This window comes from Equus caballus, chromosome 13 (genome assembly GCF_041296265.1).
Source record: "Equus caballus isolate H_3958 breed thoroughbred chromosome 13, TB-T2T, whole genome shotgun sequence".
In the NCBI taxonomy this organism is placed as follows: domain Eukaryota; kingdom Metazoa; phylum Chordata; class Mammalia; order Perissodactyla; family Equidae; genus Equus; species Equus caballus.
Window position 1 is genome coordinate 13,055,752 of NC_091696.1, and position 25,814 is coordinate 13,081,565.

The 25,814-nt window shown below is 57.4% G+C and overlaps 1 protein-coding gene and 1 long non-coding RNA gene across 4 annotated transcripts in view; one reads left to right on the top strand and one right to left on the bottom strand.

Annotated features, from left to right (window-relative positions):
• Positions 1-1,516: 1,516 nt before the first annotated feature.
• Positions 1,517-6,004, bottom strand: LOC102147575 (uncharacterized). Its single transcript, XR_001378154.3, has 3 exons — positions 5,658-6,004; positions 5,473-5,566; positions 1,517-2,638 (listed from the first exon to the last, which is right to left on the bottom strand). It is a non-coding gene; the product is annotated as an uncharacterized lncRNA (long non-coding RNA).
• A 6,451-nt stretch (positions 6,005-12,455) lies between these two features.
• CLIP2 (CAP-Gly domain containing linker protein 2) overlaps positions 12,456-25,814 on the top strand; it is a 77,966-nt gene continuing 64,607 nt past the window's right edge. Inside the window, exons 1-2 of one of the 3 annotated variants that reach the window (XM_023655484.2) lie at positions 12,456-12,591; positions 12,859-12,904. The gene's annotated coding sequence lies outside the window, so the exon portion shown is untranslated. Of the gene's footprint in view, positions 12,598-12,739; positions 12,905-25,814 lie in introns of those variants that run through there. The other 2 variants (XM_070230844.1, XM_023655486.2) reach the window with 2 other exon arrangements.

The following is a 25,814-nucleotide window of genomic DNA, read 5'->3' on the forward strand; positions in this document are numbered from 1 at the left end:
CCCGCAAGCTTCTGCAAGAAGCCCGACCCCATTCGTTGTCAGATTTTGCTGGTTTGTCTGGTTTTGTTTTTCACAATGACTGGACCAGCAAAAATGAAAGGATCTGAGGAAACAAAGTGTCATCATGGATACCGGACAGAAAGCACTTATCTTCTGCTGTGGGAATGGACATAGGAAGAACCCCTTGGGAGTAACTTTGATGTTGTGCAGCAAGGTGAAGGCACATGTCCCCCGGACTCAGTAATTCCTCCAAGATGTGCAACCGGGAGACAGCGGTGCAACGAGCACCACGAGGCGGGGGCAAAACAGCAAAAATAGATCAGAACCGAGGAAGACCCCAAAGTAGAAACAACCCAAAGTTGCATCAACAGGAGACAGGGTGAGTACGCTGAGGGACGGCACACGCGGAACCCTGTGTGCCCTCGTCTATGTGGACGGGTCCCCGACGACGTGCTGGGCAGTGCAGGCGACTCTCAGAATGCCTGGAGCTCCGTTCTGTGGACGTGCAGAACAAACGCAGCATTGTCCGAGGGGTTTGTACATAGAAAGCAAAGCAAAGCAAAGGAGGAAAACCAAATTTGAGAAAGCGGTTACCTCTGGGGAGGGGACAGGATGGGGCAGTGCCTGTAGGGGCTTCAAAGGTCCTGGGAACGTTATTTCTTAAGCCAGGTGTGCTTAACATAGGCGTTCTTTCTCTTTTCTTTAAGTTGCCTATAGATGTGCTTTAGATGAGTGATATTTTATAATCAAAACCAAAAGCATTTCCCACACACCTCCCTACCCAACCATCTTATGAACCAAGGACCAGAGTGGTGGGGGTAGCAACCTGCCCAAAGTCACACAGGGAGCTGGGGGCAGAGCCCAGGATTCCACCCCTGGCCCCACCCTGATCCAGAGGCCCCCATCCTAGCCCCACGCTGACCCTCAGACCCCGCCCCCACTGTAGGAACAGTTCCCTCTGCGTTTCCCTCACTCACACATGATGCTTTCCTTCTCTTCTGAAGCCAGGTGTGTGCGTTTTCCACACCAAGCAATTCTTTGCCACACCAGCCAGGTGTCCTAGAATTTAATTCAATTCTGAGGGGCCGGCCCCGTGGCTGAGTGGTTAAGTTCATGCGCTCCACTGTGGTGGCCTGGGGTTTCTCAGCTTCGGATCCTGGGTGCGGACATGGCACCGCTTGTCAGGCCACGCTGAGGTGGCATCCCACATGCCACAACTAAGAATATACAACTATGTACTGGGGGTCTTTGGGGAGGAAAAGGAAAAGAATAAAATCTTTAGAAAAAAAATAATAATTCCATTCTGACACTATCTACCCAGAGTTCGTGTGGACCCCACAGGTTAAGGGCTCAGTCCCCCAAGACTGCCTCTGTCTCCCCACCCCTCAGACGCCAGTCACAAGTCCAGGTTGTCACCTGGGCTGAACCAACCCACTGCATATCGGAGGTTCCCATGACCCCCTCCTTGGGTTCAGTCATTTGCTAGAACAGCTCACAGAGCTCAGGGAAATACTTATTTATGTTCACTGTTTTATTACATGATAAAGGATATGATAAAGGATACAGATGAACAGCCAGATGAAGGGATACAAGGGCGAGGTCTGGAAGGTTCCAAGAACAGGAGCTTCTGTCCCTGTGGAGTTGGGGTGCGGCACCCTCCAGGCACATGGACGTGTTCACCAACCTGAAAGCTCTCCGCACCCCTGACTACTGGGGTTTTACAGAGGCTTCACCACGTAAGTGGGATGGATCCTTAACTCCATTTCCAGCCCCTCTCCCCTTCCCAGAAGATGATGGGTGGGGCTGCACGTTCCAAGCCTTTAATCACGGTTTGGTCTTTCTGGTGACCAGCCCCCACCCAGGAGCCCACCAAGAGTCACCTCATTAGACAGAAGATGCTCCTCTCACCCAGGAAATTCCAAGGGATTTTGGAGCTCTGAGTCAAGAACTGGGGTCAAAGACCAAATATCAGAACAAAAGATGCTCCTAGTCCTCTTATCACATAGGAGTTTTAGGAGTTCTGTGCCAGGAATGGAGATAGAGACCAATATACGCATTTTCTGTTTCTCACAACCACTCATCCCCACCCTGATGTAGAGACTCCTCCCCCACCCAAAGACTCCCCTGCTGCATCCCACCCCCACCCTGGCCCCAAAGCCCTGCTGTGACCCTGGTCTGGGGGTTTCCAGGAGGCTCCAGAGAGGAGTCAGTGACTGGGGAGTCAGTCACATGGGGGTCAGTGTGCAGATTCCAAACCCAGGGCAAAGGGGCCAGAGGGTGAAGCAGTTTCCTGCTGGGGAACTGTCCCTGGGGCACCTTACTTGTGGGGAGAGGCGGCCTTGAGCCGGCCCCTGGCTCTCTTCTCTGGGCCTCAGGCAGACATCTTTGTGGCCAGAAAACTCGGGAGACTGCAGCTCAGGCTGGGCGTGGGCAGGTGGGCCCCTGCGATTCACTGGGTGGAGGATGCTGTTTGGGAGACAATGCTGGGTGGCCTCTTGCAGATGATACCTGAGGCGGGCTCGGTGAGCCGAGGAGTCGACAGAAAGATTTCTTGGACTCTCAAGGTCTGGCAGTAGTGGTCTTTTATTCAGAGAATAGCATGGAGTAGCATGGAGACAGGACCCACAGGCAGTAAGAGCTGCAAACATGGGTTGACAGTAGGGCTAAATTTAAGGCATAGGTATGTGAGTTATCTCTTTACAAGACAAAAGAACGATTATGTAAAAAAAAAAGTTGTTAAAATGGTGTCAGTGTAAGTGGGATCTGGTTATTGGGTGGTCCTATAACTTTGGATAGGAATCAGATGGGCTCAAGTCAGGATGTCCTATGCTTCCTGGAGGATGATATAGATTGGTACGTAGGGCAGGGCTTCTCCCCCTGGGACAGGGGCAGCCTCGATCCTCATCAATACCCTCTTAATTTGTGGCAGCCCCTCTGACCTCCTCCGGGGTCTCAGGAATGTCAAGTTCAGTGTCTGCTGAGAGGACAGGGTTGCAGGGAGGAAGAGGATCATGCAGGAGGGGCTGTGGGATCTGGCTCCTGTCAGCATCCTTCCTGCGCAGACTGGGAGCACCCTCGGCTGACGCAGGGCCCCAGCCCTGTGACTTTGTGAGGAGTGCTGGAGCGGAGCTTGACCAAAATAGAAAAAGGAGCAGCGGTGGTGTGATGGGGAAACCGAGGCAGGAGGCAGTTAGGTCTCCTGCCCAGGGCCCCAGGGAGGGTTTGTGCAAAGGCTGCTTTCAGCTCTCCCAGGCTGGAGGAGAGGAGCCAGCCGCTGATGACATTCACAGACACCCTCCCTCCTGCCAAAGACAAAGAAGGCTCACGCACCCGCCCCCCCTTCCTTGCTCAGTCTTTGATCTGAGCTGACGCTCCGGGCTGACATCTCTGCTTCTGCCTCTCCTGGCTCAAGTAACGTGAAAGGACCATGTGACAATGCTTTGCACAGAAGGAGCCCCACTACCCTGAGTTTCCTGGCACACGGGCCCTCTTCTGAGCCCCACAGCTGAGGGTTAGACGTGGCCCCGTCAGAGCGCAGACGGCTTTTCACTGGGTCTCTGTCCCCGTGTGTGGAGGCAGAGCCTGTCATTCCCATTTTGCAGACAAGGACACTGGGATGTGAGTCCCTCATCCAGGGTCATGCAGCTAGTACACTGCATGCAGCTCGAGGTCGCACCAGGTCTGTGGCCTCCGGAGCCTGTGCCTCTTTCTTCCACCACACGCCTCCTCCCCAGCACCACTTCTCTCAAGTGAAGGGTGTACAGGCATCACTGTTACCGTGACCGGAGGGACGCCCGGCCGGGTGCTCCCCACCCCTGATGAGGACCCCTCGGAATCATCCCTCTTTACGGCACCACCTTCGGATGCAGCCTCCAGAGGGCCACCGGACGGGTGTGAGATTCTAACACCACATCCCTCCAGGAGCAGGGGGAGAATGCAGATTTCACAGAAGGCAGCAGGCTTGGAAGAACAAGTGTGTCCTTGTCCCCGGCCCTGCCAAGCTGGGCTAATTACCGCTCAGGCCACTGGGAGCTTTTTCCCAGGCAGCTGAGATCCACCCTTCACCCCAACTGTAGGCATCAGTGGCTGGGGACCCTCCTCTTGCTGGGAGGAGGTGGGAGCCCAGAATGTGAGGGTCCTGTCCTCAACAACTTGCTCTTTCTCAGCCCACACCCTGCCAGGAGTTGAGGCCATGTGGCTGAGCCACCATACTTGCTTCAGGCTCCGTCCACGTGGCCACTGCCCAGCCTCTCCTCCCCAGCCGCCTTGCTCCTCCCCCGTCACCACACTGGCCCTGTGTGGCCTGGGGAGCCAGGCTTCAGGTCTAAAATTCATGTCCCTCCCCTGCCTAGAACCCTTCAGGGCTCCCTATTGCCCTTAGAAAAAAAGCCCAACTCCACAGCCCAGCTGCATGAGGCCCACCCCGACCGAGGCCTGCTGCCCCTCCACCATCATCTCAGCCCCGGCTCCCTGGTGCTCTGGTGGCCTGAGCTCTTCAAGGTTCCTCCCAGTATCACCTTCAGGCTGCCCCCTCTGCCTGCCACACTCTTATCTTTCAAGACACATCTGGGCTGTCACCTTCCCCAGGAATCTACCCTTGGCCCTCCACATTAAGAATTAGATGCGGCCTTGGGGCTGGCCCGGTGGCACAGTGGTTAAGTTCACATGTTCTGCTTTGGCAGCCCGGGGTTTGCAGGTTCGTATCCTGGGTGCGGACATGGCACTGCTTGACAAGCCATGCTGTGGTAGGCGTCCCACGTATAAAGTAGAGGAGGATGGGCATGGATGTTAGCTCAGGGCCAGTCTTTCTTAGCAAAAAGAGGAGGATTGACAGCAGATGTTAGCTCAGGGCTGATCTTCCTCAAAAAAAAAAAAAGAATTAGACGTAGCCCAGAGCACCCTGCCCATCCAACTTCAGCAGAGCTCTTTCTGCTTTATAGTGTATGTATGTATCTGTGTATGTGTGTTTTCAAAGGAACTTTGTAGCCACACACTGGGCAGAAAAGGGGCTAAATGATTTAAAAGCAGTAAAAGGGGTTTTGTTCCTAGGACACCAGTAGTTTGAATATGAGCTCTGACTTTGTATATTATACTTACGTGGACCACATCTGTGGAGTGAAGGGGCAGTTTATGATTGATGAAGCCACAGGGGTAAGCCATAGGGAAAGGAGGCTGCTGTTTTTAGGAGGGCTGATGGCTTCCCTAATGGTACTTTATCTAATGGTGCTTTAGCTTTCCTTGCTGAAAAGTGACAGGCGTTGGACAAATGCCCTCCCAGCCTCTCCTCAAACATCCGGCTTACAGACACTGGGGGCACAATGATACCCAGGGCTTAGGGGGCCCCAGAAGGTGGGGGGCAGGGCATGGAAGTGTTGGTCCAAGAAAAGCCAGACTGGGCAGTGCAAGTCTATCAGAAAGCCGAGGTGGCCGAGAGCCTGGGGGTGGGGGGGAGGGGCCAGGAAAGTCACCCACCTGGGCCTCTAGGCCAGAGTGAGTCTCCTTAGGACACTGGTTCCCAAACCTTCCAGGAACATCTGCCAACCTGGACCAAGCATTCCTCCGTCAGCTGCAAAGTGGTGAACAAAACAAGAATTTTCCAGAAGGCCAGATTTATTTAATTTAAAGGGTTGTCCTTTATTCCAAAATGATGCTCTTACCTTTACTGAGTGCTAAAACGTCCTTCCTTCATGGGAAATGATGGCAATAACAGTCATTTTCCCAGAGTCTCTTCCTGGTAAAATCACAGCCTGGTAACATTTTGTCAGTCTCTGGTTTTGTGTTTGGGCGGGGGTCACTGGTGACTGGTGTGACTTCTCAGAAGGACCCGAAAGACCCCAAAGAGACGTCCCCTGAGAAAGTGCAGCCTTGTGAGGGGCAGGCAGCCCCGGAGGGAGCAGGCCCAGCAGGCAGTGTCCCGGGGAGAAAGGCACTGGCAGCGTCCCCAGGCCAAAGGCTCTCGGAGACACGGAACAAACCTACTTCCAGGGTGTGTCACCACGCAGCCAAGTGACGCAACACACAGATGTGCAAACGTGGGGACTGGAGAGGAGGGGTAAATGAGGAACAGCAGCTGTGAAGGAAGGCCTGGAGGCTGGAAACCGAGCGCCCACAGAGGAGTCCTGTGGCCAGCACCTTCTAGAGACTTCCCTGGGCAAGAGGAGGCGGGACACCTGCAGCCCAGCTCAGGACCCAAGGAGGAAGTGACCCCCGGGGGGTGGAGGCCACAAGCACCTCAGGCCTCTTCCCCGAGGATTTCCACCCCAGCAGCAAAGTCTTGTGACACGTGTCCACCTCACTCTCAGTGAGCGTGGGTGTTGTCCACCCACAGAGGGGTGGCCTCCTCCCTCTGCGTCACCCCGTTTCCAGGGCCCCCGGTGGAAGAAGCCCATTCGGGAGACACCCACGGAGAAGCAACCCACCTGATCAGGCCTCAGCTGAGGATTGGTGTCACCTGTGAAGCCAGTACCTGAGGGTTCCTGTAAATGTTCAATAAGAACATGATGACCCTTCGACCTTGTTCCCAACCCAGACACACATGAAAAGATGTTAACGTTGTTAATTTGCTGTTTCATTGTTTAACCTGAGGGGTGACTCAAGGGTCACAAGGATTTACGAGATTGGTTGTTTTGGGGGGTTTTTTTTGAGGAATATTAGGCCTGAGCTAACATCGGTGCCCATCTTCCTCTACTTTATATGTGGGACTCCTGCCACAGCATGGCTTGACAAGTGGTGCATAGATCCATGCCCAGGATCGGAACCAGCCAACCCGGGGCCCGGAAGCAGAGCTGCGAACTCCACCACTACACCAGGGGCTGGCCCCTATGAGCTTGTTTTGCAAAAGAAAAATAATGCCTTTAAGGAGGCTACGACCACCAGAGAACCAGCCCCCAGATGACCCCAGAAGTCCGGTTGCCCGGGGTCATATCTGAGGTGAAAGAAACACAGACTTCCCCTTCGTTTCTCCAAAACTCCTCCTGCCGAGCCCCTTAGCTCTGTAAAACTCCCTGCTTTCTTCGTTTTTTTTTTTTAAAGATTTTATTTTTTTTCCTTTTTCTCCCCAAAGCCCCCCAGTACATAGTCGTATATTCTTCATTGTGGGTCCTTCTAGTTGTGGCATGTGGGACGCTGCCTCAGTGTGGTTTCATGAGCAGTGCCATGTCCGTGCCCAGGATTCGAACCAACGAAACACTGGGCCACCTGCAGCGGAGCGTGAGAACTTAACCACTCGTCCACGGGGCCACCCCCTGCTTTCTTCTTTTCTTAAGGCAGATTTGAGAGAACCTATCCCCCAGCATCCTTGTTTTGGCCAATTCGAATAGCAGTTTCTCCGTCTCCAAGCACTGACGTCTCAGTGTTTGACTTACTGCACATCAAGCACACGAACCTGAGACCAAGAGGTTGGGTATCACCTAGACTGTCAAGCGGCCCTGCTGCCCACTCACGGCCACCACTTCATCTGAGAGGCAGGAACCGTAGGGATTAAGACACTGGCTCTGGCCCTGGGCAGCCCGGCTCCCACACAGCTGCTCCCTACCTGCCGAGTGAAGCTGGACGAGTTTCGGACCCTCCTCTGTGGAGGGGGCAGGTAACAGGCCCTGCTCACAGGTGTCCTGAGAATGACATGAGTTTATAGGATCTCAGGTGCTTATAACAGTGCCTGGCATACAGTAGGCCATAAACGCAGCACACCGTGGGCACTCAACATGTGCGCGTGGAACTGGCGCATCGTGTACAGCATCTCCTCCCGTGTCACTCAGTTCAGTCACCCTGGGGAGGAGGCAGGTCTCCCACATCACCTGACCCAGATCATAGAGCGGCAGGGGCAGAGCTCGGATTGGAGTTCAAGGTGCATCTCCCTGCCCTCTCCTCGCCTGCGGGAGAGAGCTCAGCTCTGAAGCCCGGCAGCCTGGCTAGCCTTGCACTCACGAGCTGTGCGACCTTGGGAACGTCCCTTAACCTCTCTGTGGTTTCCTCCCCTCTAAAACGACATAATAATCACGCCAGCTCTTAGAGTGGTTGTCGAGGATCACAGGAGTTAATACCGAGAGACTAGATATAAAAACGGACGACGGCCAGACGATAGATAAAAAAAAATCGACCAGGCTGGCCCTGTGGCGCAGGGGTTAAGTTCACACGTTCCGCTTTGGCAGCCCGGGGTTCGCTGGTTTGGATCCCGGGTGCAGACATGGCACTGCCTGGCACGCCATGCTGTGGCAGGCATCCCACATATAAAGTGGAGGAAGATGGGCACGGATGTTAGCTCAGGGCCAGGCTTCCTCAGCAAAAAAGAGGAGGACTGGCAGTAGACGTTAGCTCATCTTCCTCAAAAAAACAACAAAAAAAGAATCAAGCCACGATCTGCAGCCCCAGTCCAGGAAGGCAAATGATAACTCCTAAAGCAATCAGCCCCAGATGGCCAAGACCCCGTCATTAACTGCCAGCTTCCCAAATTTTTGCATCCACTTCCAACTTAAGACCAACCGGAAAAGGGCAGATGTGTTCCCCTTGCCCGTCACAGAGATGGTGTCCATCCCGCTTCTACTCGTCCCGCCTCCAGCTGCCTGTGCCAGCAGCCTCCGATCGCTACCGTGCCTTCCCTTTTGCCCACTCTGAAGCTCTCCCGCTCCTGCCCGCCTGAGAGTCTGCCAAGCGCAGGGATGGCGGCTAAAGCCCTGGCTGCAGCACGCTCTGAGTAAACTGCCTTTGATCCTTCTCATCTGAGTGGTCTCTGTTTATTTCCGCCATCCGTACAAAGTTCTTAGCTTGAGACCTTCCCTATAATAATGTTACTGCACAAAATTGGGGTTCTACCCAACGTGCATAAAAAAACTGATTAATTACAGCATCAGCTTTTGGGAAAACAAGTCAGCTTTATTTTGTGAGATCTATCTGCGAGGAGGCAGGGGCACATTGCTCTCAGATCTGTCTCCCTGATCCAGGGCAGAACCCCAATTTTATGCAGTAACAATAAACCCTCAGAAATGCCAGCTTTTGTTCACTCTGCAAGCCCTTAGGAAATCAGAGAGGCTGCATGGGAAAAGCCCCCGGGACCTTGAAACCCCCAATAGGGTGAAGCGCCAGGTTACCCAGTAGCAGAGAGCTTCCTTCCTGGGCTCTCTCACCAGGGGCTCCACCAACCAGAGGGAGGGGCCACGACTGGGCTCAGGCGGAGTCTGAGCATTTGAAAGTCAGGGTGTGGCCTTCGGAGTGAGGCCTCAGCCGATATCTCCATGGCGATGTCACTCCCAGCTCAAGGCCAAGACAACACCAAACCATCCTATTTTGTGTTTTTAACAGAAACACACACCCCAACAATCCATGGCTTTGGGTGTAAGTTTCTTTTGTTCTAGAACTCACACAGGCTGCTTGCAGGAGAATGCAGAAAAGAGGAGAGGAAAGTCCCACGGACACCCCACCCAAAGCCCACCACGGTTACCAGCTTCATCTCAACGTTGAGATGCGTGTCCATCATTTCATGACGTGCATTTTTAATTGGCATAACACAAGAGTGTTTCCCATGTTATTACAAATGCCTTGTAAACAGCAATTCGGAGGCTATAAAATAACCCATCACGTGGCTGTCTAGTTGGTCCTAAAAACAAATAAACAATAGAAAGCATCTCAGAGAGGCAGCGACCTGCAGGGCAGCCAGGCCTCTCCCGTGGCTGCCATACCACAGGCCCCCGAGAGCTCTGCCCGGCCCCCAGTCATTCGTACTCTTTCCATGAAAACCCCCCTCTTATGGGGCTGCCATCACGGCAGGCTGGTGTCAGCAAGAAAATGGCCAAACCAGCACTTTCTGTGGAGACAAAAGGCCTGGGTGAGAGGTCGCCTGGGAAGCCCCCTCCCTCGTCCTCCCCACCTACCCCCCATCCCCAGGCCTAAGGCCCCGGGCATCACGCCCAGCTCCACCCTCCACATCTATGGCATTCAGTTGGCTGCAGGAAGCTGAAAACCCAATGTACACCTCAACAAGATAGAATCGCAACCTGTTCTCACCTGAATAAGCCTGGCAGCAGCCAGGGCGGAGGGGGCTCCTCTCCTGTGGGTCGTCCCTCTGAGGCTCTGCCCCTTGAGTTCAGGTGAGGGGAAGCTGGGACCACACATGCACTGCTGCTCTGAATAACACCATGGGCTGTCAGGGAGGGACGGGGCCCTGGGGGTCAGGGGTGGGCAGAGGGCAGGAGGGGCCCGCACAGCACAGGTGAGCTCAGGAGCCTCACAGCGCCTGGTAAATCCTTGCCTTTTTTTGACCTCAGTTTCCCCTTCTGTGCAAGGAGGGGCCGGGACCAAATGATGGCTTAGTTTCCAAAAAAGAACTTTCTTGGTCCACCCCTGAGGGGCTGAGGGGATGAGGTCCCGGGAACTTTGGCTGTTTTCTTGGTTCCAGAAGCCTCCGGGTCAAAGAAGGGAGAGGTGCCCCCAGGGCCCAGGCGCCATTTGGCTCAGTCAGAAATCCCCAGGTGGGTGACACACCCTCTGCTGCACCCCACCTACAGCTGTCTTTTCTGAGCTCTCTCCCCTGCCCTAGAACCCAGGTGCACAGACCAGGAGGGACTTCAAGGGGTCTGTGAACTACCGGAACCCGTCTGCAAAACTCTGCGTGTGTGTGTGTGTGTGTGCGTGTGTGTATGCACACATGTATGTGGGTAAGCATAGTGCATGTTTCTGGGGAGGGGCTCCACAGATTTCAGTCTCAAAGGGGTGTGCGCCCCTAAAAGCTTAAGAACCTCCTTTGCTGTTCCCCCTCCCCCACGAGTGGCCAGGAGAACATTCTGAATTGCTTCTGATTGGGTCCCACCTGCTTTCCATCATCAGGACCCCCAGGGCCTTCGCAGCCATCCTGGGCTCCCCGCCACCACCCACTAATTCCCAGGGAGAGAGGAGTGTGGCAGACGCCTAGGAAGAGAGCGACCTGCAGAAGGCGCGCCCTCCGCTCTCTGTGCTCCCTCTGCTCTGCAGGGATCGAAGGCACTCTTAGAGGTCACCCCCTCACGGGGAAAACCCCACTCCTCGTACCACTCAAGTCCTTCTGTGACCTTGCTCTTGGAGAAAAAGTTCTTATTTCTTGAATGCTAACTGCGTCTAGGCACCGTTTGTTCTCAGCACTTCACAGATTGACATATGGAACCTTGATAACCTTCAGAGGTAGTCTATTACTGGCTCCATTTTATAGATGGGAAACTGAGGCCCAGACTGTGCTGCCCATCAGCTGGTGGGTGATGGATTCTTACCCCTGCACTGTGCCTTGGGTCTTCTCTCTTAACAACCAGACCGCCGTCCATCCCAGTCACGAGGAACGACCGGCTCCCCGTTTCCTGAACACAGCCCTCTCCACCTCAAATCCCCTCCCTTCCCATCAGGTTGACACCTCCTCCGGAAGCCTGCTCTCCTCCAGGCTCACTCTGCACCCTCCTCTCCCAGCTTGATCTTCAGGTCTGGCTGTCCCCACCAGCTGGGGACCTCCTCAGGGCGGCCTAGTGCCCACCTCCATCATTGTACCTTTACATGTTGGCTGAACTGAAGTGAACACTATCCCCAGTGTACAGGTGGGGACCTGAGTTCCAGAGGTTAACTCATTTCTCAGAGATGATGGACACCAGGCAGTGGAGGGATGGTCATGGCAACTTAGGACATTCATTCATTCAACAATTCATTCATTCAACTGACTGTCCCACCCTCAGCCAGGCACTGTGCTGGGTGCCTTAGGGGATACAAACAAGACAGTCTGGTGCTACCCTCTGGGGCGACTCACTGTGAGGACCACACCTCCCCCAACACACCCACATTCCACACTCGAGGGAAATGGAGGTGAATTCCAGCTGGGCTTCCAAGGGGATGGACGATTTGTTCAACAGAGCAGGGGGGAGGGCACTATTGGAAGAGCCAGCAAGGGCAAAGTCTGGGAGCTTAGCTTATCAAGGGGAGAAAAGGGGAAACAAAGGCACAGAGGTCAACCACAGCCCCGGCACCTACAGGTGTTGGGATTTGGTTACTTCTCATCCCTGGGCTGCCGCTTAGCCTCTGCCTCCCCATCCGTGGGGGCCCGGGCAGCTCTGCGATATCCTGTGATACGCAGGAGACAGATCCTGCCCCCGGGGAGGAGGGTGCAGGGCTCATTGTATCTTGGGTACCACTTTTTCCAAGGACGCGCTGGGAACAAATCACCAAAACACCCGTTTCATTTATCCGCACCCGCTTTGGTCCCAGGACAGCTCAGTAAGACCTGGAGTTCGGACCTCGGCTACCCTGCCCCCTCCTCATCCCTTCCTGTCCAGTCCAACGTCACCTCCTCCAGGAAGCCTTCCCGGAAACTTCAGGAACCTCCCATCCCTCCCCCCAGCTTCTAGCTCTCCCAATGGTCTGCAGCATCCTGGTGAGCAGAGCAAGCCTGAAGGATGCTGTTTCACGAAACACGACTGAAGCGCCAATAGGCGCCCAGCGCTGGGGTGGGTGGGGCCGCACCCCGGCCGCGGGAGGGGGACGAGGATCCGCCGCACTTTCCGCCCGCCCGCCCACTTGCGGCGCGGAGCCGCGGCCCGAGAACCGCGAGGCCACCCTCGCGCGCCGGCCCCCGCGTCGGCCCCGCCCGCCCGCGCCCGCCCGCGCCGGCCCCTTTTGTTCCCTCCCGGCGCCGCCGCTCGCTCGGCTCCGCTCGGCTCGGCGCGCTCGGCTCGGCCGCGGGGCGCGCAGGCGGCGCCGGGCCGCCTCGGTCAGCATCTCCTGCCTTCCCGCCGCTGGCCGCCCGGGCGGCGCGAGCCCGGCCGGAGTGCGAGCTGAGCCCGCGCGCCAGGAGGGGCTCCCGGTGGGCGGCGGCGAGCATCCTCCCTGGCGGCGCCCCGGCCCGGAGCGCAGGAGGCCGGCGCGGGCCGCCCGCCGCCCGCCCGTTGCTGGAGGGGCGAAGGTAGGAGCGGCCGAGGGGCCCCGGGGGAGGGGGTTCGCCGTGCAACAAAGGACCGAGGGCGGCGGGGGGCGGCGGCAGCCCCTGCCTGGGCAGAGGCGGACGGCCAGCCCGAGGCATTGTCGGGGCGCAGGAGAGCCGGGGGTCGCAGGCCGGCGGGTGGGCGTGGGAGGGAGCTGGTCCTGGGGTGCACCCCAACTTCCCCACCGCCTGCGGGCGAGGAAGGGGCGCTGCTGGCGTTGGGGACGCTTCCCGGGCAGCGCGTCCCTTGGTGAAGGCATCCTTACCAAGGCACCCTCGGTGCCGCCACACACGGGCGGGGGTTCAGCGCATCGGCTGGGGCCGCCTCACTCTCCTCCCCAGGGCAGGCGGCGCGGGGCGGCTGGACACGCCGCCAGGCTCGGGGCTCACAGGCCCGGAGGGCACAGCCTGGTGGGCGCGGCCACACAGCCGCCTTTTCTAGACCCGGGGTCTGGGAGAACACGGAGCATCCGCCAGCTGGGGTCGCCTCGCCGATGCCCTTTGCAAAACTTGGGTGAAGTGCATGGTGGAGGGGGCTGGAGGGAGACCGGGGCGGGGCGTCTTCCCGCAGGGGTGCCCCCCCAAGCTGGCGCTGGTGGCTGGTGAGGCAGCAGATTTTCTGCCCTCCCCACAGGGAGGGGCGGCGGCCGCCGAGGATGCTTCGCTGGGCCTCCAGGGCCCGCCCGTTTGGGCCCTTCAGGCTGGGCCTGGGCGGGGCCGGTGCCCACTGGGCACTGCCACGCAGGCCCCAGCTCCGCCCTGGGAAGGAGGGACAGAGGGAGCATCTTGGGGGGAGTCTCACACCCAGCGGTGCATCCCCCAATCTCTGAGACCCAGCCTCTGTCTTCTGGGTGAGAAGCGAATCCACTGGGGAGGGGGCCTCCTATTGTAAGATGCCCAAAGGAGGCTAGTGGGGGTGGGGCTGGCCTAGGGTGCAGATAGAGGAGGAGGGTGCGGGGAGCACCACGTGGGCCGCCTCAGCTTGTGTGTGCGCCTGACTCCCCACTAGTGTAATGTAAACAATGAGCCCTTCATTCATCCAGCTGCAGTCACCTGGCCCAGTGCTGCCAGGGTCTGGCAGGTACACAGAGGAGGGACCTCGCTACCCCAAGGAGCACAGCCCAACAGCCTTTGATGAGTGTGGTGGTGGGGGAGCTGGGAGCATGGAGGAGGGACACCTGAAGGATGGGCTGGAGCAGGAAGCTTGATAGAGCCCCCTGCAGCTTGCTGCCAGGATGCCAAAGGGGCTTGAGGCAGGGAAATAGCGTGGGCAGGCTCGGAGTCAGAAGAGGAGGCAGGAGGCCTGGTGGCTGTCAGGTTAGAGGAGCAGTGGTGGGCCTGGGGCAGAAGGCGGGGGAAGCTCTGCTGAGGGGAGGGATTTCTCTGTCCCTCCTGCTTCCTCAGGTGGGGCCCTTGGGCACCCTCCTGTGTGAGCCAGGATGCATTGGCGTCTGCAGCGCCTGGCCTAGGGGTCATGCTGGCGTGCAGGCTCTGGGACAGGTGGAGGTGGAGAGAGATGGAGAGGAGTTTCAAAGGCAGGAGAGCCTGGCAGAGGGGACCTGGGGGGAGCCTCAGTGCATGCGAGTGTGCACCTACAAGCCCCCAGGTGCAGCCAACAGGCTGGGAAGGCGGTGCCTGGAACGCTCCACCCAGAGCCAGAAATCCCAGGTGGGGATCCACCCACAGGTCCCCCATCCCTTTCCAGCATTTGTGGTCCACTTTGGCAGTTAAGAGTTAGGATGCTGGAGCCTGACAGCCTGCCACTTACTAGCTGTGTGACCTCAGACAAGTCACTACACCTCTCTCTGCCTCAATTTCCCCATCTATAGAGCAAGGATACTTATGGTATCTACCTTTCAGGGTAGCTGAGAGAATGGGGCAGGTGAGGGTGTGAAGTGTGTGCACTGTGACGGAGTGATTGTCCTGTGTTCGTTCCTGCTGCCGCGCGGGGTGGCCCTCCGGCCTCCCTGCACACACACTGGCTGCTCAGCTGTTCGTCCACCATCAGGTGGTCCTGCCTTTTAGCCCCGCCCAGGCCTGCAGTTCTCCGCCTCCCCACAGCCTCCGCCCTGGGCTGCTTCCTCTGCTCTGGGCTGTGATGTGGGGGACAGTGCCCTCCTGATCCACCCTGCCCCTGGATGCCATCTACGCTACCTTTGCTTCCGTGCCCAGAGGAGGGCAGCTGCATTCTCGGCCCTCTTGGTTCCCTGTAGTCTTAGCCCGGGCTGCCCTAATGAAATACTACAGACTAGGGGGCTTGTAGACAACAGACATTGATTTCCCACAGCTCTAGGGGCGGGAAGTCTGAGATCAGGATGCCAGCGTGCTCAGGTGAAGGCCTGGGTGGCAGACTTCTTGTGTCCTCACATGGCGGTAGGGTGTGGCGTCTCTTATCAGGGCACTAATCCCATTCTTGAGGGCTCCACCCTCTTGACCTAATCACCTCCCAAAGGCCCCACCTCCTGATACATCACATTGGGGGTTCAGTTTCAACAAGGGATTTGGGGGGACACAAACATTCAGACGGTGGCACCTGCTCAGTGTTTCTTGGGGAGAACATCAGCCTTTCTGTAGGTTTTATTTATTTTTAATTTTTATTTTTTTTAAAGATTTTTATTTTTTTCCTTTTTCTCCCCAAAGCCTCCCGGTACATAGTCGTATATTCTTCATTGTGGGTCCTTCTAGTTGTGGCATGTGGGACGCTGCCTCAGCGTGGTTTGATGAGCAGTGCCATGTCCGCGCCCAGGATTCGGACCAACGAAACACTGGGCCGCCTGCAGCGGAGTGCACAAACTTAACCACTCGGCCACGGGGCTAGCCCCTGTGTAGGTTTTAAATAACAACACGTGTTGAGTGCTTACTCTATGCCAGCAACTGTTTTGAGCTCTTTAAGTGGACGTGTTAGTCTGTGGATACCTTAAGAACAGTGCTTGCATTTCGCAGATGAGGCAGTCGAGGCATGGAGGGGGTTTCCCTGTTCCCCTGCATGCGTTTGTTAAGCATCTACTCTGCACCCGGGATGCAGGCCCCCTTCCACTGCTCCGTCCTCTTCGGTTCATAGAGCACAGTCTGGCCATGCCTTCCCCTGACACCTCCACCCCATTCGCTCAGGTACGAAGTCCACACACACTGTCCACCTCTCTGGGCCCCCCAGCCGGTCATGCCTTGGCTTCCCAGCACAGTTCCCGCTAGTCCCGCCGGCCGGGCCTCACCTCCTAGAAACTATGCGCGGTGGCCGTGGCTTGGCCAGCAGGCCTGCCCTTGAGTGGGAGGTGGGGGAGGGTTCTAACCCTGGCTTTGGGACGATTCTGTGCAGGGTACAGGAACCTCCTCCAAGTAGGTTAGGTGAACAGGGAGTTGAGAGGAGGGAAAGGGAGCTTGTGCAGCACACACTGCAGGCGGCGGCTCCCCCAGGGCCGGGAGGCTGGCAGGCACCCCTCCTCCAGCTTTCCTCTGTCTGGACTGCGCTTTTTACCTCAGCCTCTCCCTGAGCATCTGTCCCTTCTCCCCTCCCTGGAGGCCGGCTCTCTCTGGGTTGTCGGCATGGCTCCCCCAGGCAGTGGCTTCAGCTTGAGGCCCTGAGACCTCCCGTGGGTGCTCCCCTCAGTCTCAGGGTGCCAGGGAGACCAATGGGCCCTGTCTGGGTGAGGGCACCCACCCCGTCCCCTCAGCTGGTGGGGGCCAGGCCATGTGGTCACTGAGGGTGGGAGACGGTGCTGGGCACAGCTGGTACAGCGTTGGCTGCGTTTATGATGCGTGGTTTGTGCTGGGGGTGGCTGGGTGAGTGGGGGCATTGCCATCCTTGAGAGCTCACAGTCTGATGGGAGAGGCAGACCCACGGCCAGTTAACCATGGGGCCGCAGGATACGGCGCTTGGGTCTCCCCTGCTCAGCAGCACAGTTTGCTGGGAGAAACTGGGGTGTGCTGATCTGGCCGGTGCGGGTAGGACAGAATGGGACGATGGGGACGGGGCTCCCCAGCCCTGGCCCCCCTGCTCCCTTCTCTGGGCTGTGCTGCCAGGGTTGGCACACAGAAACCGTAATCCCAAACTCCTGTTTTCAGGGGAAATGCTTCACAATGATAATGAAATGTTTCCGTTCTCAGCAGAAAGCAGAGCACGTCAGGTGGTTTTTATTAACAAGACATAAATTTGGGGCCTTGTCCACTTAACGGCTTCCGTCTTCCCCGAGCAGCTCCTGCTCCGGCCCTGGCTTATCCCTCGGGCTCCAGCTGCGGCCCTGAAAGATGGTCACTCCTCGTCACTGCGCCTTTGCCCCCGTGGCCTCTTTGTCACAAGAAGGTGAAGAGGGTGGAATTTCAGGTTCACAAGGAGTGCCTGGGGGTCCAGCCTCCCCGCCCTGAGGAGGCTATTGTAGGGGTCCAGGGCCGGTCTGCTCCTGCCTGCACCCGGCCTGGCCCAGCTCCTCCCTGGCCCCGCTCTGACCAGCATGCAGCACTGAGGGTGGGAGTGAGTGATGGCTGGGCGTGGGGAGCACAGTGCCTTTGGTTTTCGGACCCTGCCTTCCAGAAGCTTGTACTGAGTTAGAGACACCAGCCCCCTTCCTGGAAGCGTAAACAGTATGGGTACCTACCTTTCAGAAACTGTTTGAGGCCAGAGTAGAAGAGATGCCTGGTTGCCTAATGGGGTCATTGCCCCGGCAAGGGGGGCATGTCATTCCAGGGGTCGCTCAGGGAGACAGGACCCGGGTGATGGGGTGGCCTGGGCTTCCTGAGGGAGTGGGACTGGGCTGTGTCTTGAAGGATGCTGGACTTTGGGTGGTTAAGGAGATCCTTCCTGGTGGACGCAAAGGGAGAAAAGTAACGGGGAAGTTTGGGCAGCAGGAAGGCGAGTGTCGGGCTGGGGGCTCAGCATGGAGCCACCATTCTTCCAAGTTGAATGTGAAATCGGGTGTCTGGTGTCCGACCTGTGATGAGGGATGGAGTAACGTTTGGTGTCTCGGGATTTCTTGCCATCTTCTATCCTGATTCTGCTCAGGCTGTTCTCTTTTCTCATGTACTGTTCCCTGCGTAAGTCGGTTTGTTCGTTGGTTCGTTCCCTCAGCTTGCTCAGTTCATTCATTCAGATCAGGGGCTGTGCTGGGCACGGGGGACAAGGAACAGGAGGGAAGACACCCTAAAGGGTCTCGTGTGTTCTTTGTCTGGTTCCAGAAAGGACTCCAGGTGATGCCCAAAGGTGAACGCAGTACCACGAGATGAAAAAGGAATGGGGAAGGTGGGGTGAGCGGAAACCCAGGGCAGCAAAAGTCAGCACAGCAGGGGGGCCGACTGCTGTGCCTTCTGCGGGGAGCGTGACCCCGAGCTTTCTAGCGGCAGACCCGGGGGAGGAAGGAGTTTGGGGTCGCTTCCTCCTGTCACCTCATCTCGTGTAAGCCCGTCTGTGTATACCACTAGCCCTAAGTGAGGGCTCCTGGCTACGGCCCCTGGCAGACAGATGTCCAGAATGCAGACAGAGGGAGGGAGGATGGCCGCCACTTCTGATCCTTCTAATCCTCCTCCTGGAGGGTCCTTGCCAGCAGCTGCGGGGAGCCGAGAGCTGGGGCCGATGCTCACAGCCAGCTCCCTCCATGAGGGTCTCGCTGGCTCCAGGGCGGGGGTGGGGGGTGGCTCCGGGATAGAAGTGGGTGAAGGCTTCCCAACGGTAGGGTGTCTTCAGGAGCAACGACAAGCGCAGATGCAGGCGACTGGCGGGAGGGGCCAGGAAACAGGCCAGAGGCGGGCGAGGGCTGGTCAGCTGGCAGAGGTGCTGCAGGCTGGCCTCAGTCCCCAGGACCGTAGGGTGCCCTCCTCACCTCTTGCCTAAACCTAGCCCTTGACTGCCCAACCCGGGTGCCTGGAGGAGAGGGGTCTTGGTGAGGAAGTAGCGAGCTGGTTAAGAGTGCAGACTCCAAGGCCAGAGGGCCCGAGTGTGAATCCCGCCTCTGCTCTTTATCGGTTGTGTCACCTTGAACAAGCACCCAGACTGCTCTGGGCCTTAGTTTCCCCATTAGTAAAGTGGAGCTCATAATGGTATCTTCTCCATAGGGCTGTTGGGAAGGTTAAACGAGTTAATATTTATAAAGCACTTAAACTGGGGCCTGGAACAGAATAAATGTGACAGGGCTGTGGCTCCTCAGGCTGGAGCAGCTCAGCAGAGGACAGGGTCTCGTGCCACCACGGAACCCCGACGCCAGGTTCACCTGCAGACTCAGAGTCAAGCACAGTGAAGAAGACGTGGGTCCCCCTTCCTCATGTGGTGGGCCACCCCTGGGGGCTGGGTGCTCAGCAGGTTCCCGTTAATGTTGTTGTTTTCTTTTTTTCTTTTTGAGAAAGATTGGCCCTGAGCTAACTGCTGCCAATCCTCCTCTTTTCCCTGAGGAAGACTGGCCCTGAGCTAACATCCGTGCCCATCTCCCTCTACTTTCTGTGGGACGCCTGCCACAGCATGGCTTGCCAAGCGGTGCCATGTCCGCACCCGGGATCTGAACCGGCGAAACCCGGGCTGCCGACGTGGAACACTTAACTGCTGCGCCACCGGGCCGGCCCCTAATGTTGTTATTGACAGTAATCATAGCTGCACGCTCGGGAGAGCCTCTCAGGGCAGCTGGGCCAGCTGGAGCAGGAACTCGCTCTGAGAGCAGGCCTCAGTCTCCTCGTGGTCCCCTCCAGTGATGGGGGGCTCACTGCCTGCTTCTTTGCTCCTTGGAGTCACACTGTGCTGGGTATGCTTAGTGCCGGGTTTCCGGCAGGAGCTATTCAGTTGGAACGTTGAGTTGCTCCTCTGTCCCTGTCCTTCCCAGAGATTACTGCAGGCTGGCCGGCGGATGCGGCGGTGCTGTGTGAACAAGCTGCTCTGGGCCTCCGACTCACCGTGGGGAGGAGGAGGGCAGCAGTGGGCTGGAGGGCATTTACGTTCATTCACGTGTTCATTAAAACATGTACTTTGAGCTGCTGGGCGTGCTGGGCGCTGTCCTAGGTACCGAGAGCCCAGTGATGAGTGAGATGCCCTCGCAGCTGCTCTTAGTGAGAGGAGAGGGGGTGTGTCCACAGAGGAGAGGAAGGGCATTGAGGCAGAGGGAACAGTATGTGCAAAGGCATGGAGATGTGACAGAGTCTATGGGCGTGCGTGGGTATCTGTGGCATTTAGCCAGAATTTGGTGGCAGAGGGTGGACGGGGGTTGCCTTTCTGGAAGCAATAAAAGAAAACACTGGCTCTGAGGGCTTCTTAGTGACTGATGTCACCCCTGGGGCCACCAAATTCTGCCCCTCCTTCACCCCTACCCCCCTGCCAGCAGCTCTGGGCTGCCCTTCCGAGGTGTAGATGGTGCCCATGGCCCCTGGCTGGTCCATCCCTTCTCCAGGCTGTCACACCCTCGCCCTTTCTCATGGGTGCTGGTCTGCATCCTCTCGCCTCTGGCTGGGCCTCTCATACCACTCAGGGGCCAGGTCTGGACCTCAATGGGCTCAGCCTCGACCCTGTCCCCTCCAGGGGAGGGCTCAGGCTGAGGATGCTGGGGTGCTGACTGGCATGTCGTCTTTAGGGAAGAAAGTTGGTGCCCTGGAAGGTTGGTCAGCGAGCGTAGCCCGGCTACGCATCCGACCTGGGTGCCTGGGCTCCCTGGGGCACGGGGCTGCCAGCGGGGAGGCCTCAGACCCCTGGGGGAGACGGATGCTCCGAGGGGTCCACAGGGTTAGGTGCCACCGGCTGGGGCGGCCTGATGGGTGGGAAGGCCCCAGAGCATCGGGGACCACCCCTGCTTTCTCCTCTCCTGCCGCCACCCACTGCAGCCCAGGCACTTTGGAAAGTCTCTTCATTGAAGTACAACGTCCATCCAGGAGAGCGTGCGTGGCCCGAGAGCCTGTGTCACAGCCCTGGGGTCCGGAGTCCGACTCCGCCAGCTCCCAGAGCCCCTCTTGTTTTTCCTTCCAGTCAATCCCCCTGACCCCGGGTGACCCCTCCCTGATTTCTTTTTTTTTTAAGATTTTTTTATTTTTCCTTTTTCTCCCCAAAGCCCCCTGGTACAGAGCTGTGTATTTTTAGTTGTGGGTCCATCTAGTTGTGGCATGGGGGCGCCGCCTCAGCATGGCTTGACAAGTGGTGCCATGTTCTCGCCCAGGATTCGAACTGGCAAAACCCTGGGCTGCCGAAGCTGAGCGCGAGAACTTAACCACTTGGCCACGGGGCCAGCCCCTCCCTCCCTGATTTCTAACACATCAACAAGTGTTGCCAGCCCTGCACCCCCACTTTTTTTTTTGAGGAAGATTAGCCCTGAGCTAACATCTGCTGCCAATCCTCCTCTCTCTTTTTTTTTTCGCTGAGGAAGACTGGCCCTGAGCGAACATCCTTGCCCATCTTCCTCCACTTTATATGTGGGACACCTGCCACAGCATGGCTTGCCCAGCGGTGCCATGTCCGCACCTGGTATCCAAACCGGCGAACCCCGGGCCGCTGAAGTGGAACATGCGAACTTAACCACTGCGCCACTGGGCCAGCCCCCCTGGACCCCCTTTTAAAGAGAGCATTCAGTCCTCCACTGTGTGCTCCCGTGTCTGGGTATCTGGCTGCCTTCACTCCAGATCGTAATCTCAAGGTTCGAGCACGTTGCTGCCGGCGGTTGTAGTCTGTAGTCCGTTTATTTTCATTGCTGCGTTTGATTCCATTGTGTGAGTAAACCACTACTCATTTCCTCGTTCTGATGGGGGTGGATCTCGGCGTTGTTTTCAGTTTGGGAGGGTTAGGGAGAATAGTACTTGTCTTTTGGTGCCCTATGTGCATGTGTCTGTTGGGTGCACGCCGAGGAGTGGAATTGCTGGGTCGCATTCAGCTGTAAGTGTGACGCCAGGCTATTCTCCAGATCGCTCACACCCCTTTCCCTCCTGGGGGCCGTGCGTGAGCCTTCTGGACGCGCCTCATCCCCTGTAGAATATAGAACTACGAATGTGTTCTCCCCCTTTGTGGCTGGCCCTTCACTCTCTCTCTCAGTGGTGTCATTTGATGCACAGAAGCTCTTACTCTTAATATTGTTCAGTTTATCCATCTTTTCCCTTAATTTTAGCACTTCTGGTGTCTAAGAAATCTTACCCTGCTCCAGTGTTATGAAGACATTCTTGTGAAAACTGTATTGTTTTACCTTTTGCATGTACATCTGCTCTCCATCTGGAATTGATTTTTGTGTGTGACGTGACATAAGCATATTAGTGCCCTGCTGTAACAAAGGACCACAAACAGTGGCTTAAAACAACACGACTGTGTTATCTTACAGTTCTGGAGGTTGGAAGTCTAAGTGGCTCTCACCAGGCTAAAGTCAGATGTCAGCAGGCTGCGTTCCTTCTAGAGTCTAGGGAAGAATCTGTGTCTTTGCCCTTTCCAGCTTCTAGAGACTGCCCGCAGTCTTTGGCTGGTGGCCCCTTCCCCATGCCGGCAATGTCAGACTGAGTCCTTCGTGCACTGCCACCTCTGTGATTTTCTTGCTCCTGCCTCCCTCTTGCACTTGTGGGTCCCTTGTGATTACGTTGGGCTCTCCTGGATAATCCAGAATAATCGTCCCATCTCAAGGTCAACTGATTAGCAACCTTAACTCCATCTGCAGCCTTAACTCCCCTTAGCCATGTGAGCTAACATGTGCAGAAGTCCCAGGGATGGGGACGTGCACATTGTTGGGGGGCCATTATTCTGCCAGCCACGGGAGGGGTCATGATTTTTTCCCCACGTGGCTATCCAGTTGACTCAGCACCGCTTATTGTAAAGACCATCCTTTGCTCAGGGGCAATTCTTAGTTGCTTATGCAAATTCTGACCCAGGGAGGAGGCCGGACAGGCTGGGTTGGGGACGAGAACCCAGGAGATGGGGCAGCACTCCTGTGGCTACCCCAGCCTGGGTCTGTTGGATGGGGCTGCCACGGAAATCAGAGGTGAAGCAGGCAACAGTGAATGACGATTGGGTCAGAGTCCAGGCCTGGGAAGCAGGACACTGGATCCCGTTCCTTCCTGTCTGCCCTGATCACTGGGTGACTGCAGCGGGCCCCTCCCCTCCCCGGGACCCTGACTCTGTGGTTTCAGGGACCTCCTGCCCAGCACAGGTTTTCTTCATTTGGGCACTTGAATCTCACTGTCCTCTTCACTTGCTCTGTGGCTTTGGGTGAATCACTTCCCTGCCCTGGGCCTCAGTTTCCCATTCTGTGAAATGGGAATAAAGGTGGGTCAGAGGGGAACTTGAGCAGTGTTGTTCCCAAGCCCTTCTCCCTGCGCCTGGTGGGGCCCCACAGCAGAGCCAGGCTGATTCTTGCCCAGTTTCCTAGGCCAGCAGCAGGAGGGCCCAGCTGTCTAGTTGCTGGGCCCGTGGGTGGCCACACAGCCAGGAGCAGGCCCTGGGGCCACGGCTGTTCTCTGGTCCTGAGCATGCCAACTCTGTGTGTGTGTGTGTGTGTGTGCACGTGTGTGTGTATGCATGTGTGTAAGGCAGGGAAGTATATTGACCTTCCTTCCCCTCCCTGGACCTGACACAGCCCTGATCCCCTTTGCTCTTTGCTGGGAAACAGGACCCGAGCCACATGAAAGCCTGAGGGAAGATGGCCAAGCCCAGCTCAGGGAAGACTGACCGGCAGGCCATTCCCAGGGCTGTGCAGGCCCCCCAGGCTGTTGGTGGGACCAGGAAGATACAGACTTTTCAAGTTGGGAACTGCAGCCCTGTGCTCGGGGGCTGTGGGGCTGGTGAACGTGTGGGACCAGAACGCAGACTTCTGGTCTCAGCTACTGCTTGTCTCCCAGCGGCAGGTGCCAGAGAAGTTGGGGGTTGACTGGGGCTCTAGGTGGCCTGTCCCTCCCTGCTCAGCCCGTGGGTGCCCTGCCCTCGACATCCACACTCCTGGCGTGGCCTGCCCTGCCCTCCCGTCTCCCCGGCTTCATCTTCCCTCCTTCTCCCTGAAGCCTGGTTTCCAGCCCCAGCTCCAGTGGGAGGCCTGAGTGGGTCCCTTCCCCTCGCTGCTTCTGGATGGCTTGCCAGGCCCCTTGTACTCCCAGGGTGACTCGGGGCCCCAAGCAGGGCCCACTCATCACCACCCCCTTCTTCTTGGCGCCCCCTGTCTGTCCCCCTGCTGGCCGCAGCTGTGCCGACAGCTGGCTGAATGGTGGGCTTGCACCGCCTGGGCGGCTCCAGCTTCCGTGGGGCTGTGCTGACGGGATGAGAGGGCAGGCATGGGGCTGGGGCTAGGCAGACAGGCGTCGGTGGCCCGCTCTCCCAGGCCTGGCCTGAGGGGCAGCTGGCGTGAGGGCTGAGCGCGCTGGCTTCCCCTTGAGCTGGCTGGGCTCGCAGGGACGCCCGCTCTCCCAGGCCTGGCCTGAGGGGCAGCTGGCGTGAGGGCTGAGCGCGCTGGCTTCCCCTTGAGCTGGCTGGGCTCGCAGGGACTGGCCAGTGCAGCCCTGCCCTGCCTGCACGCGGGATTCCAGCTCCCTCCCCGCGGCAAAGGTCCCGCATCCGCCACATGCAGATGCAACAAAGCCCCCTTCCAAGCAGAGGGCATGCAGTAGGAGTGGACTTGTGAGGATGGGCCCCCGCTGGGTTCGGGGGTGGAGTGGCCCTGGGTGTCAAGTGCAGGCGTCAGTGTGGGGGTGCCCGGTGGGGCAGGGCTGAGGGAGCCCACACCATGCCAACATAAGGGCTCATCTTTGGGGAGCCTTGGCCTGGCGGTCAGCACCTATGGGGGTCCGTTCTGCTTGGGGCCTGCCCTCTATTCCTCTTGGTGGGTGTGCACGGGGAAGGGAGAGCATTTCTTCTCCCCTTCCCCTTGTGTCTATCTTTAATTTTTTTCTATTTAAAAAATGATTTTTTAGGGGCCAGCCCAGTGGCACAGCGGTTAAGTGCTCACATTCCGCTTCAGCAGCCCGGGGTTTGCTGGTTTGGATCCTGGGTGCGGACATGGCACCGCTTATCAAGCCATGCTGTGGCAGGCGTCCCACATATAAAGTAGAGGAAGATGGGCACGGATGTTAGCTCAGGGCCAGTCTTTCTCAGCAAAAAGAGGAGGATTGACTGCAGATGTTAGCTCATGGCTAATCTTCCTCAAAAAAGAAAAAAAAGGATTTTTTAGGCACTCAAAATATTTTAGACACTCAAAAAAAGGAGTAGACAGGCTATACAATGTACACCCGTGTAATCCTGCAGGACTTAAGAAACACATCTTATAGTTAGAAACGCAGAACCCAGTTACTCACAGCCTCCTTCCCGCCCCCAAAACCATGTCTCTGGGCTGCATGGAGTGCTGAGGGGAGCACCCTGGAGGGGCCTCCCGGGATGAGGGCGAGGTGCCCACCGGCCCACCAGCCCTTCTTCTGTGGCCTCTCCAGCACTTGGTGTGCCCTGGCTTTTTGATTTTTCGCCCATCTGATTGGGTGGGAAACGGGATCTGCTTGCGGCTCCGATTTGCGTTTCCCTGATGGCGCAGGAGGCCAGGAGCGCTCCAGGCATCCTCCCCTCGAAAGCTGCCCAGCTGCTGTCTGTCGTCTGTTGTCTGTCGTTGGGATGCCCTCAAGTCGGTGCCCTGTGGTCCCTTTCTTCTTTCCCTCAGCTCCTCACATTACACCCTGGGTGGGTGCCCAGGCCTCAGTCGCCCCATGCCCAGTGTGCCCCACACTGAGCTCCCCCTCCTGGGCCGACTCCTCCCAGGTCCCCCAGTGTTGGGAGATTCTCCTCCTGCTGCCGTCCCTGCCCTACCCCCACTGTTACCACTGAACCCTGCTCAGCATGTCCCCTCTCTGCCCACTCCAGGCCCTGCCGCAGTTTGGGCCTCATCGTTGTGTCCCTGTCTGTCACGGCAGCCCCCCCCATCCTCATCAGCTCCAGAGCAGTTTTGGTGACATGCACGTCTGATCTGTCAGGTCCCTGCTCGACTCCTCCCGG